General features: G+C 45.0%; 1 protein-coding gene and 1 pseudogene across 2 annotated transcripts in view; both read right to left on the bottom strand.

Moving 5' to 3' along the window:
* Nucleotides 1–13,399, bottom strand: part of LOC134966421 (tyrosine-protein phosphatase non-receptor type 11-like) — a 373,757-nt gene that overhangs the window by 215,822 nt on the left and 144,536 nt on the right. The window lies entirely within an intron of this gene.
* LOC134968350 (5S ribosomal RNA) lies at nt 11,491–11,609 on the bottom strand (annotated as a pseudogene).

Here is a 13,399-nt window from a genome sequence, read left to right as displayed (position 1 = left end):
TCATGCCGACACACTGAACGATATGAACAAGTTCTCGTTCATTAATGAACGAGAACGTTCATATCGTTCAGAGATATCGTTAAGTGTGTAGGGCTCAATAAGATAGATAGATAGATAGATAGATAGATAGATAGATAGATAGATAGATAGATAGATAGAGATAGATAAACACTAATTGCACCTCCTTAGCAGTATTTTCTAATAATCCCTTTCCTTTGAAGATAAAGTGAATCCTGCAACCAGATCTCATCTCTTTAACGTAGGATTATGCTTTCAAAAATAAAAATATATTTTTTTATTCAAACTTTTATACTCTTGAAAGATTTATCTGACCAATTACACTTACTGTATGCTGTTTTTAGGAAGCACTATAATAATTCACAGAACAATCTGCTGACACTACAGCTATTCTGAAGTCTGAATAGTACAGTTTAGAGTGGAACCTATAACAGTACTGAAACAATCAATAATAAAAATAGTAATAATGATAATACTTCTTATTGGGCTGAGCCTATAGTGGTGAGACCAATAAAGCATCAAAGTGCACTGGCCTGTTCAGATTCTTTCAGGTGTTGTGGACAAATGAAGATTGTTCTAGCCTGTCCCCAAAAGTCCAGGGCTACCCGCTTGTATTCTCAGCCGGCCATATGCCACCTTCTAAGACAGTAATGGGTACATTTACAAAATAGCAAGTTTTCTAAACTGACTATTTATTACTGACTTCAACCGATGAACTTTGAAGAAAAAAAAAAAAAAAAAAAAAGGCAATAAAGCTAAAATCGGGTTTGTTTTGCATGTATCACTTTTGCCATTTAAAATCCAGCTGTCAAAGCCACTGGTAATCTGCAGCTTTGAAAACCTGCTGTATAAGTAAATAAACCACTAATATCCGCAGATCTTCAAAACGCTGGCTGTTAGGCAAGATAGCACACGTGTAGAAACCATTTTTGTGGCATAAATAAAAAAAGATCTTACACCACCTGATTAAAGTTTACTTTACACTTTCAACCACTTGTCATTATAACACTCAACAAACGAAAAAAATATAGTCTATACAATATAAGCTATATGTAAAATATCAGGAGGAAATATTTGTGCAACACTTCCCTGAAATGTTTACCATGGGTTAAAAATAAGATTTACTTACCAGTAAATCTATTTCTCTAACGTCCTAGAGGATGCTGGGGACTCCGTAAGGACCATGGGGAATAGACGGGCTCCGCAGGAGATAGGGCACTTTAAGAAAGACTTTGGATTCTGGGTGTGCACTGGCTCCTCCCTCTATGCCCCTCCTCCAGACCTCAGTTAGGGAAACTGTGCCCAGAGGAGACGGACAGTACGAGGAAAGGATTTTAGTTAATCCAAGGGCAAGATTCATACCAGCCACACCAATCGTACCATATAACCTGTGATAAACTACCCAGTTAACAGCATGAACAACAACATAGTCTCGGTTCAAACCGATGAAACTATAACATAACCCTTATGTAAGCAATAACTATATACAAGTCTTGCAGAAGAAGTTCGCACTTGGGACGGGCGCCCAGCATCCTCAACGGACTACGAGAAATAGATTTACCGGTAAGTAAAATCTTATTTTCTCTAACGTCCTAGAGGATGCTGGGGACTCCGTAAGGACCATGGGGATTATACCAAAGCTCCCAAACGGGCGGGAGAGTGCGGATGACTCTGCAGCACCGATTGAGCAAACAGGAGGTCCTCCTCAGCCAGGGTATCAAACTTATAGAACTTTGCAAAGGTGTTTGACCCCGACCAAGTAGCAGCTCGGCATAGTTATAGTGCCGAGACCCCTCGGGCAGCCGCCCAAGAAGAGCACACCTTCCTAGTGGAATGGGCCCTAACTGATTTAGGCAATGGCAATCCTGCCGCAGAATGCGCCTGCTGAATCGTGTTACAGATCCAGCGAGCAATAGTCTGCTTTGAAGCAGGTGCGCCAACTTTGTTGGCTGCATACAGAACAAACAGAGCTTCAGTCTTCCTGATCCTAGCTGTTCTGGTCACATAAATCTTCAAAGCCCTGACCACATCCAGGGACTCGGAATCCTCCAAGTCCCGTGTAGCCACAGGCACGACAATAGGTTGGTTCATATGAAAAGATGAGACCACTTTTGGCAGAAACTGAGGACGCGTCCTCAACTCTGCCCTATCCACGTGAAAAACCAGGTAGGGGCTTTTATGTGATAAAGCTGCCAATTCCGAAACACGCCTTGCCGAAGCCAAGGCCAACAACATGACCACTTTCCAAGTGAGATATTTCAACTCCAATATTTTGAGTGGCTCAAACCAAGGTGACCTGAGGAAACTTAATACCACATTAAGATCCCACGGCGCCACCGGAGGTACAAAAGGAGGCTGAATATGCAGCACCCCCTTCACGAATATCTGTACTTCAGGAAGCGAAGCCAATTCATTTTGAAAGAAAATGGACAAGGCCAAAATTGGGACCTTTATGGACCCTAATTTTTGGCCCAAATCCACTCCTGTTTGCAGGAAGTGAAGCAGACGACCCAAATGGAACTCCTCCGTAGGAGCAGCCCTGGCCTCACACCAAGAAACATATTTTCGCCATATACGGTGATAATGTTTCAATGTCACGTCCTTCCTAGCCTTTATTAGCGTAGGAATGACCTCCTCCGAATACCTTTTTCCGCTAGGATCCGAATTTCAACCGCCATACCGTCAAACGCAGCCGCGGTAAGTCAAGGAACAGACAGGGCCCCTGCTGCAGCAGGTCCTGTCTTAGAGGAAGAGGTAACAGATCTTCTGTGAGCAACTCTTGCAGATCCGGATACCAAGTCCTTCGTGGCCAATCTGGAACAATGAGGATTGATCTGACTCTGCTTAGTCTTATTATTCTCATCACCTTGGGTATGAGAGGCAGAGGAGGGAACACATAGATCGACCTGAACACCCAAGGTGTCACTAGAGCGTCCACCGCTACCGCCTGAGGGTCTCTTGACCTGGCGCAATACCGCTTTAGCTTTTTGTTGAGACGGGATGCCATCATGTCTATCTGAGGCAGTCCCCACCGACCCACGATCTGTGCGAAGACTTCTGGATGAAGTCCCTACTCTCCCGGATGCAGGTCGTGTCTGCTGAGGAAGTCCGCTTCCCAGTTGTCCACCCCCGGGATGAATACTGCTGCTAGGGCGCTTACATGGCCTTCCGTCCAGCAAAGAATCCTGGTCGTTTCTGCCATGGCCACTCTGCTCCTTGTGCCGCCTTGGCGGTTTACATGAGCCACTGCTGTGACATTGTCCGACTGAATCAGAACCGGTTTGTTCCGAAGCCATGCCTCCGCTTGGCGTAGGGCGTTGGATATGGCCCTCAACTCCAGGACGTTGATGTGGAGACAAGTCTCCAGATTTGACCAGAGACCTTGGAAATTTCTTCCCAGTGTGACTGCTCCCCAACCTCGGAGGCTTGCGTCCGTGGTCACCAGGATCCAGTCCTGAATTCCGAACCTGCGGCCATCTAGGAGGTGAGCATTGTGCAGCCACCACAGGAGAGATACTCTGGCTCTGGAAGACAGGGTGATCCTTTGATGCATTTGTAAATGGGACCCGGACCATTTGTCCAGTAGATCCCATTGAAAGGTCCTCGCATGGAACCTTCCGAAGGGGATGGCCTCGTACGATGCCACCATCTTCCCCAGGACGCGCGTGCAGTGATGCACTGAAACCTTTTTTAGCTTTAATAGGTTCCTGACCAGGGCTATGAGCTCCTGAGCCTTTTCCATCGGAAGAAAAACCTTTTTCTGGTCTGTGTCTAGAATCAGGCCCAGAAAGGTCAGACGTGTTGTAGGGACTAGCTGGGACTTCGGTATATTGAGAATCCAGCCGTGCCTTTGCAACATTCTCACCGACAGCGAAACGCTGTCCAGCAACTTCTCCAGAGATCTCGCCTTTATGAGGAGATCGTCCAAGTATGGGATAATTGTGACCCCCTGCTTGCGCAGGAGCACCATCATTTCCGCCATTACCTTGGTGAAAATTCTCGGGGCTGTGGAAAGCCCAAACGGCAACGTCTGAAATTGGTAATGACAGTCCTGTACTGCAAATCTCAGGAACGCCTGGTGAGGAGGGAAAATCGGAACATGAAGGTATGCATCCTTTATGTCCAGGGACACCATCCAATCCCCCCCCCCCCCCTCCAGGCTAGCGATGACCGCTCTGAGCGATTCCATCTTGAACTTGAACTTTTTCAAGTACAAGTTCAGGGATTTTAGATTCAAAATGGGCCTGACCGAACCGTCCGGTTTCGGGACCACAAACAGGGTTGAGTAATACCCCTTTCCTTGCTGGAGAAGAGGAACTTTGACTATCACCTGTTGAAGATACAATTTTTGAATTGCAGTCAACACTAACTCCCTCTCTGACGGGGAAGCTGGCAGAGCAGATTTGAAAAACCGACGAGGAGGCACGTCTTCGAATTCCAGCCTGTATCCCTGAGAAACAATCTCTATAGCCCAGGGATCCACCTGTGAGTGAACCCAGACCTGCCCCCACTTGAGCCGACTCCCCCCCGGGAAGCCCCAGCGTCATGCGGTGGACTTTGCAGATGTAGGGGAGGACTTCTGCTCATGGGAACTAGCTGTATGCAGCTTTTTTCCCTTGCCTTTTCCTCTGGCAAGGAAGGACGATCCCCGTACCTTCTTGCTTTTATTGGAACAAAAGGACTGCATTTGATAATGAGGTGCCTTTTTAATATGTTGCGGGGGGACATAAGGTAAGAAATTACCGGCCGTAGCAGTAGAGACAAGGTCCGAGAGGCCTTCTCCAAACAACTCCTCCCCCTTGTAAGGCAACGACTCCATATGCCGCTTTGAGTCGGCATCCCCCGTCCACTGTCGGGTCCACAAGAGTCGCCTAGCAGAAATAGACATAGCATTTATTCTGGAGCTTAGTAAGCAAATGTCTTTGAGCATCCCTCATATATAAAGCAGCATCTTTGATATGCTCTAGGGTCATTAGAATGGTATCCTTATATAGGGTGTCAAGTTCCGTAGATAAGGAATCTATCCATGCTGCGACAGCACTACAAACCCAGGCCGATGCCATAGCCGGTCTAACGATAGTACCGGAATGTGTGTAAATGTGCTTCATGGTAACCTCCTGCTTACGATCAGCAGGATCCTTGAGGGAAGCTGTATCCTGAGAAGGCAGTGCCACCTTCTTGGATAAGCGTGTCAGCGCCTTGTCTACCTTAGGTGAAGATTCCCATCGTATCCTGTCCTTTTGTGGAAAGGGATACGCCATAAGAATCCTTTTGGGAACTTGTAGTCTATCTGGAGATTCCCAAGCCTTTTCGCACAAGTCGCTTAGCTCAAATGAGGACGGAAAAGTGACCTCAGGCTTTTTCCCTTTATACATGTGAACCCTCGTGTCAGGGACAGGGGGTTCCTCAGTGATATGCAAAACCTCTTTAATGGCCATAATCATGTAACGAATGCCTTTTGCCACCTTTGGTTGCAATTTTGCATCCTCATAGTCGACACTAGAGTCAGTATCTGTCGGTTTCTGTGTCAGTGATCTGGGATATGGTGCATTTTTGAGACCCCGACGGTCCTGGTGCCACAGGGACAGGCATGGTCTGACTACCTGACTGATCCCTAGCTTCAGACTTGTCTAACCGTTTATGCAGTAAATTTACATTTGCATTCAAGACATTCCACATATCCACCCAGTCCAGTGTCGGCATTGCCGACGGCGACCTGGCAATCATGCACTCCCCCTCCTCCTTAGGTGAGCCTTCCTCGTCAAACATGTCGACACACACGTACCAACACACTTAACACACACAGGGAATCTCTTTTCTGAAAACAGGTTCCTCCTGAGGCCCCTTGGAGAAACAGAGAGAGAGTATGCCAGCACACACACCAGCGCTATATGACCCAGGAGAAACACAAAATGTTTACCCAGTAGCGCTGCTTAATGTGTAAACGCCAATAATGTGCCCCCCCTCTACTTTAAAACCCCCTTACACCGTGTGCCAAGCAGGGGAGAGTCCGGGGAGCTTCCTCTCAGCGGTGCTGTGGAGAGAAAATGGCGCTGGTGAGTGCTGAGAGAGAAGCCCCGCCCCCTCGGCGGCAGGCTTCTGTCCCGCTCAAACTTACTAAAAAGATGGCGGGGGCTCTTTTATATACATGTACAGTGCCCACCTGTACATGTATATAGACTTTTGCCATATGAGAGGTGTTTTATTGCTGCCCAGGGCGCCCCCCCTGCGCCCTGCACCCGTACAGTGACCGGAGTGTGTGAGGTGTATGGGAGCAATGACGCACAGCTGCGGTGCTGTGTGTTACCTCTGTGAAGCACTGAAGGCTTCTGCCGCCTTAGACGTCTTCTGGCTCTGTGAGGAGAACGGCGGCGCGGCTCTGGGGGTGAACGCCCAGGATGAACCTGTGTTCACTCCCTCTGGAGCTAATGGTGTCCAGTAGCCGAGGAAGCAGAGCCTATCATTTAAGTAGGTCTGCTCCTCTCTCCGCAGTCCCTCGATGCAGGGAGCCTGTTGCCAGCAGTGCTCCCTGAAAAAGAGAAAAAAATCCAAACAAAAATGCTTTCTAAGCAGGAAACTCTGGAGAGCTCCCTGCAGTGCACCCATTCTCCTCTGGGCACAGTCTGAAACTGAGGTCTGGAGGAGGGGCATAGAGGGAGGAGCCAGTGCACACCCAGAATCCAAAGTCTTTCTTAAAGTGCCCTATCTCCTGCGGAGCCAGTCTATTCCCCATGGTCCTTACGGAGTCCCCAGCATCCTCTAGGACGTTAGAGAAATATATTTTGTATATACCAATATATAGGCTTACTGGTATCTAGTGAAGTTGCTGACAGTCGGAATCCCGGCAATCACGATACAGACACTGGGATCCCGGCCGCTGACAATGCAGCCAGCTGGAATCCCGGCTAACAGGGGCAATTTCCACTTGTGGGTGTCCACAACACCCATGGAGTGGGAATAGAACCTGTGGCGAGCGCAGCGATCGTCGGTAACTCATACTGATCCCAGCTTACCATACTATCCTTTTAAACTGGGACACTCATGAATTACACAGGTTCTGTGGCTGGCTAAATTCAAGCCTGCATTTCTCTTGGTTTCAATCAGCCACAGAACCTGTGTAATTCATGTGTCCCGGTTTAAAGGAATAGAACGGTAAGACTAATCGTACACTGTATTTTTTCCTGTCAACCTTTTTATTACAGAGATAAAATGGAAAGTTTAAGTTCAAGCTTTGAATGTGTGTTTTGTAACCGTATCTAAAAATGACTGACATAATATCAATACTCCACAAATGGCAGGCATGCACTTCTACTTCTGAAATATGCTAGACGTTAAGTTAAAGGTCAACATTGTAAGTGTTCTGTTATCTGAACGTCCACAGTGCTTGCATAGAGCTAACAGGGTCATTTTAATTCCTGTGTCTGAGCTGGAGGTAATGTAGGTCGGCTCAGTGAAAACCAGTGGCGCCAAGAGGGGGGGAGAGGGTACAAATTACCTGGGCCTAGATAGATATACATACACACATATATATATATATATATATATATATATATATATATATATATATACATACAAACAAATATAGAAAACCACAGCACTCGCCACCCCAGAAGCGGGGTGCAGTGTCTGCACTCACCACTCATAGGGTGGGGTGCATGCAGCCCATGGCCACCTACCCAAATACATACAAAATAGAGAATTCAGCACTCACCATAGCAAGCTCACTTGTCCTCACAACATCAATAAATAAATGATGGGGGTTTAGTTGGTGGATTGGCCAATGCACGGAAGCCTGCATACCGATTTTCAAGGTACCCCACCTTCATGCAGGTCCTACACTATCACAAAGCCTAAAGAATTAAAACCTGGCAACTGTATCACATATAATATAACTGCAAATATGCCCACTAGGTTTAATGTATGCCTGCCACATATCTAGTGGCTTTTAAAGGCATACTAGTCACCTGACACAGCTGATAAATTACTAAGGAGCAGCTGACACAGGTTTAGAACAATTAAGATTACACAGGGGTGCATGAAAAGGCCTGTGACCATGGTTAATAAGAGTTAACCAAAGATTAACCCCAAAATATACAAACAAATATAGAAAACCACAGCACTCGCCACCCCAGAAGCGGGGTGCAGTGTCTGCACTCACCACTCATATTTGCAGTTATATTATATGTGATACAGTTGCCAGGTTTTAATTCTTTAGGCTTTGTGATAGTGTAGGACCTGCATGAAGGTGGGGTACCTTGAAAATCGGTATGCAGGCTTCCGTGCATTGGCCAATCCACCAACTAAACCCCCATCATTTATTTATTGATGTTGTGAGGACAAGTGAGCTTGCTATGGTGAGTGCTGAATTCTCTATTTTGTATGTATTTGGGTAGGTGGCCATGGGCTGCATGCACCCCACCCTATGAGTGGTGAGTGCAGACACTGCACCCCGCTTCTGGGGTGGCGAGTGCTGTGGTTTTCTATATTTGTTTGTATATTTTGGGGTTAATCTTTGGTTAACTCTTATTAACCATGGTCACAGGCCTTTTCATGCACCCCTGTGTAATCTTAATTGTTCTAAACCTGTGTCAGCTGCTCCTTAGTAATTTATCAGCTGTGTCAGGTGACTAGTATGCCTTTAAAAGCCACTAGATATGTGGCAGGCATACATTAAACCTAGTGGGCATATTTGCAGTTATATTATATGTGATACAGTTGCCAGGTTTTAATTCTTTAGGCTTTGTGATAGTGTAGGACCTGCATGAAGGTGGGGTACCTTGAAAATCGGTATGCAGGCTTCCGTGCATTGGCCAATCCACCAACTAAACCCCCATCATTTATTTATTGATGTTGTGAGGACAAGTGAGCTTGCTATGGTGAGTGCTGAATTCTCTATTTTGTATGTATTTGGGTAGGTGGCCATGGGCTGCATGCACCCCACCCTATGAGTGGTGAGTGCAGACACTGCACCCCGCTTCTGGGGTGGCGAGTGCTGTGGTTTTCTATATTTGTTTGTATATTTTGGGGTTAATCTTTGGTTAACTCTTATTAACCATGGTCACAGGCCTTTTCATGCACCCCTGTGTAATCTTAATTGTTCTAAACCTGTGTCAGCTGCTCCTTAGTAATTTATCAGCTGTGTCAGGTGACTAGTATGCCTTTAAAAGCCACTAGATATGTGGCAGGCATACATTAAACCTAGTGGGCATATTTGCAGTTATATTATATGTGATACAGTTGCCAGGTTTTAATTCTTTAGGCTTTGTGATAGTGTAGGACCTGCATGAAGGTGGGGTACCTTGAAAATCGGTATGCAGGCTTCCGTGCATTGGCCAATCCACCAACTAAACCCCCATCATTTATTTATTGATGTTGTGAGGACAAGTGAGCTTGCTATGGTGAGTGCTGAATTCTCTATTTTGTATGTATTTGGGTAGGTGGCCATGGGCTGCATGCACCCCACCCTATGAGTGGTGAGTGCAGACACTGCACCCCGCTTCTGGGGTGGCGAGTGCTGTGGTTTTCTATATTTGTTTGTATATTTTGGGGTTAATCTTTGGTTAACTCTTATTAACCATGGTCACAGGCCTTTTCATGCACCCCTGTGTAATCTTAATTGTTCTAAACCTGTGTCAGCTGCTCCTTAGTAATTTATCAGCTGTGTCAGGTGACTAGTATGCCTTTAAAAGCCACTAGATATGTGGCAGGCATACATTAAACCTAGTGGGCATATTTGCAGTTATATTATATGTGATACAGTTGCCAGGTTTTAATTCTTTAGGCTTTGTGATAGTGTAGGACCTGCATGAAGGTGGGGTACCTTGAAAATCGGTATGCAGGCTTCCGTGCATTGGCCAATCCACCAACTAAACCCCCATCATTTATTTATTGATGTTGTGAGGACAAGTGAGCTTGCTATGGTGAGTGCTGAATTCTCTATTTTGTATATATATATATATATATATATATATATATATATATATATATATATACACACACACACACACACACACACACACACACACACACACACACACACACACACACACACATAATGGGGGGATAAGGTTACCGGCGACTATTGTTGGTTAAAAGAACATAAACTAAAACTTATAATTTATGAGCCAAAAAATATAAAATTAAACAGACAGTTTTTAATAATAATAACGCATAAGAAATGGGATAAAACATAAAAGTTTGCCAAATATTGATAAAAACATAAAGGTCAGATAAGGAGTTATAACTTAACTTAAAATAGGCAAGGGGGTCACTGCAGGGAACCCAACGCGTTTCTTCACACCAGACTTCTTCAAGGGGTAGGGACAGAATGAGATTGCATGCCTATTTATACCCCTGGCAATACTAGCTCAGGGTTAATGATGTTCTAATTGGTCATGTGATCCAATAAAAACATTTACCTAAAAAACATTCAAAGACAATCAAACATAGCACAGCCCAAGGAACTAGGGGTCACAGTATGCATGTTCTTAATAAAAACGAGTGGTTTACATGGTGCAGACATTGCTTAAAATGTTCAATATTGCTGAAATGTAGTAAAGTGCGGCACTTCCGCCACACTTCCGGTGACGGAGGTAGCGCGTCACGTGACTCCGGGTATTTTCGCCCCACTTCCGGTTCGCTGGTGCGCATGCGCCGGCGGCGATCCTCGATCACTGCGCATGTGCCTGCAGTCCCTCCTTGATAGCAGCAGACTCAGTGCAGGTCACAATAAAGTGTATGTCCATCCCATCAGGTGCTGTGGCAGCCATGTTGTTGGGGAGAAACTCCATAGGAAATGCAGCAAATGCGGTGGCCATCTTTAAGGAGTCTTAGGAGACCCAGATAACGTGGTTTTGCGGTATCCATGGCAACGGTCCCATGTAAATAGAACAGACAGAAAAATAAAGTGAAATCTATGTACTGGTTTTCCACAGGTATTGGAGACTGCTACATAGGGGAATGGGGATATCTTAATGGTCCACATAATAAACAATATTATAACATGTGCAAACGCTGCAACATTTGTGTATAGGGGGGGGGGGGGGGGGGATATCTTAATGGCCCACATATTAAGCATTATTATAACATGCGTAAACACTGCAATACTTGTGTCTAAAAACGTGTCAATTCATTTTTGATTAGAGTGGTGATTTTATGGTGACCATACTATTGGTTTAAACAAAGAAGGGGGGAGGTTATGAAATTACAATTAGAGAGGAAAAGGGCGAAGAACCAGGTGCAGAGTAGTATATTGAAGGATGAACTCCTATATAGGACGTATGAGGGGGGTGATGCTGCGAGGGTATACATACACAGAGTGAGTGCTCCATATGTAGTAGACAATAAATAAATGAAAAGTATTGGATGCGAATCAAGAATGTCATATAATAGAGTGAACCGTGAATAGTGTGGACCTAGTGTTTATCAAGTGATAACAGATCGGTCACTAGTTGGCTTGACGTCATTTGTCAGTCCTTACAGTACCCGATCTTCCCAGACGGTCCCCCTCTCTGGTACTAGTCAGGCCCAAACACTGCTTAGCTTCCGAGATCGGACGAGATTGGGTGTGCCAGTGTGGTTTGACTGTACGCGAAAGTAGACATCTTAACACCAGAACCCGATCGTGCGATAACACTTGAGTCCTGGTGAGTAATATCTTTATTATAGTTTACAAGAGATACCAAAGACAAGAACAAGTTGTGGCGAGAAAAGAATAGAAGAAGAAAATAAAGCGAGGAATGAGAAATGCAAGAAAAATGAGAGGATACAGCACCTCATAAAAAGGTGCAATCTCATATCCCTCGTTCAGACCCATCGGTTGCAAGGTCTGCAGCTGGAATATCCAGTACATCTCCCTTCTCGAGAGTTTGTTCGCGAGGTCACCTCCTCTCTCTCCCAGACAGACATGTTCAATCGCCTTGAACGTGAGATCCTCAGGATTGGAGTTATGTCGTAACGTGAAATGTCTGGAAACAGTATGGCTCTCCACCTTGTTCTTAATATTTCTCACGTGTTCCTGGATCCTCATTTTTAACGGTCTTTTAGTCTTGCCCACGTACTTCTTATTGCAAGGGCATTCTAGTAGGTAGATCACGGACATAGTATTACAGTTCATGAATTCTTTTATGGTGTACTGCTTCTTGTCATCCATACCACTGAAAGTTTTCCGATTTGGATGCAAGTATTTACATATGTTGCATTTCCCACACTTGAAAGAACCCACACGCTTGAGCATCGGGGTGTTCCTGGTGTGCTTCTCCTTTAATAAACTGGGTGCAAGGTGGTCCTTCAGGTTTCTGGATTTTTTGAAGATGAGTACTGGTTCAGGCGGTAGGATGTCCTTAAGTACTGGGTCCATGAGGAGAATATTCCAGTGGGTCTTGAGCGAATTTCTGATGGTCTTCTCATGTTGGCTGTAGGTGGTGATAAAAGCAACTGAATCCTTCTGTCTCTGGTTTATACTTCAGTAGGTCTTCTCTGTCCACATTCCTTGTCTTTTCTAAGGCTTCCTCAAGAATGGGCCCCGGGTACTCCTTGTCCTTGAATCTTTTGCTGTAAATCTCCAGTTGGTCATCACAGTCCTTAGAATGCGTGCAGTTCCTTTCTATCCTTGAGAACTGTAATGCCGGGATGTTATCCTTCCACTTCTGGAGGTGGTTGCTTTTATAGTGCAAATAACTGTTCATATCCACCTCTTTAATATAGTTCTTAGTGGTGATGCCTCCATTTTCACCGGTTAAAATCAAGTCCAGATATTCAACTGATTTGTCATTAGTTTTCGAGGTAAAGGTCAAGTTCAGATCATTATTTCCCATCATACTTAAAAACTCAGTAAAAGATTCAACAGTGCCGTTCCAAATGATTAAAATGTCATTGATGTATCGCCTGTATAGTATCACATTCTCCTTAAAAGCACTTGAACTGTAGACGTATGTTCGTTCCCAACATGCCATGAATAGATTAGCAAAGCTTGGGGCAAAAATTGTCCCCATAGCTGTGCTGCAACATTGTAGGTAAAACTGGTTAAGAAACTTAAAATAATTATGGCTGAGGATAAAAAGCATAAGATCACAAATAAAATCTTGGTGGATGGAAGTCGGGTCTGGATCGTTGTCCAGGTATTCCCTGCATGCAGCTATGCCCTTGGAGTGTTCAATGCATGTATATAAGGATTGAACATCCACTGTCGCCTATATATACACGTGTCCTTCCATTCCACTGTTCTGATTATGTTGAGTATCGATGTCGTGTCCTTTAGATATGATGGCAATGCGGTCACGTACTTTTTCAAAAAAACATCCACATACTCTGATAGATTGGAGGTCAGTGAACCAATGCCCGCCACTATTGGTCTACCGGGTGGATTAGTCAGGGATTTGTG

Source organism: Pseudophryne corroboree, chromosome 10 (genome assembly GCF_028390025.1).
Source record: "Pseudophryne corroboree isolate aPseCor3 chromosome 10, aPseCor3.hap2, whole genome shotgun sequence".
NCBI lineage: Eukaryota > Metazoa > Chordata > Amphibia > Anura > Myobatrachidae > Pseudophryne > Pseudophryne corroboree.
The sequence above is the reverse complement of the archived record's forward strand: the minus strand, read 5'-3'. Positions and strand labels throughout refer to the sequence as shown.